This window comes from Octopus bimaculoides, chromosome 16 (genome assembly GCF_001194135.2).
Source record: "Octopus bimaculoides isolate UCB-OBI-ISO-001 chromosome 16, ASM119413v2, whole genome shotgun sequence".
NCBI lineage: Eukaryota > Metazoa > Mollusca > Cephalopoda > Octopoda > Octopodidae > Octopus > Octopus bimaculoides.
In genome coordinates this window covers 44,109,591-44,110,600 of record NC_068996.1, presented here as the reverse complement: position 1 = coordinate 44,110,600, position 1,010 = coordinate 44,109,591, and positions in this window count along the sequence as shown.

Below are 1,010 nucleotides of genomic sequence, written 5' to 3'. Positions count from 1 at the left end.
CACACAGCCACTCCGATATATATATACATATATACGATGGGCTTCTTCCAGTTTCCATCTACCAAATCCACTCACAAGGCTTTGGTCAACCTGAAGCTATAATAGAAGACACTTGCCCAAGTTGCCACACAGTGGGACTGAACCCAGAACCATGTGGTTGGTAAGCAAGCTACTTATCACACAGCCACTCCGATATATATATACATACATATATCATCATCATCGTCGTTTAACGTCTGTTTTCCATGGGTTGGTCAGTTCAACTGAGGACTGGCAAGCCAGGAGGTTGCACCAAGCTCCTATCTCATCTGGCAAGGTTTCTACAGCTCGATGCCCTTCCTAACGCCAACCACTCCAACAGTGCAGGGGATGCTTTTTATGTGCCACCGACATGGGACCCAGTACTGGCATCAACCATGTTCAAAAGGATCTTTTACGTGCCACCAGCATGAGAACCAGTGAGGGGACACTGGCATCGACCATGTTTGGATGGTGCTTTTTATATAGAGCACAATGTGATACCATAAAGGAAAAATTTAACCATCATTAAATGTGACTAAGGGTGCCAAGACATCTGCATTGCTAGAAATAAGAGTTAAATACTCTTACTGCTATAGGAAGCATGCAAATGTATATGTATATGTAAAATTTAATTGTGACGGCATGTTGTAAGATGTGAAAGATGAACAATGCATGAAGTTTTAAGGAAATATTTATTTTACTGTTACATTATAAAATACCTTGCCTCAATGGGCAGGTGAGGAAAATCATAAAGAATGCGTAGTAAAGATAGATGTAGATTTTCCTTGCATAGTTCGTGTTTGTGTTCTTGTCATTGTTTAGTAGTAATTACAGAGAGAGATAGAATGATGTTGTAAGAGAATAGAATTAGAGCTAGTGAGAGGGAGATAGCGTGTATATATATATATATATATATATATACTTATAAATATATTCTTTTACTTGTTTCAGTCATTTGACTGTGGCCATGCTGGAGAACTGCCTATATA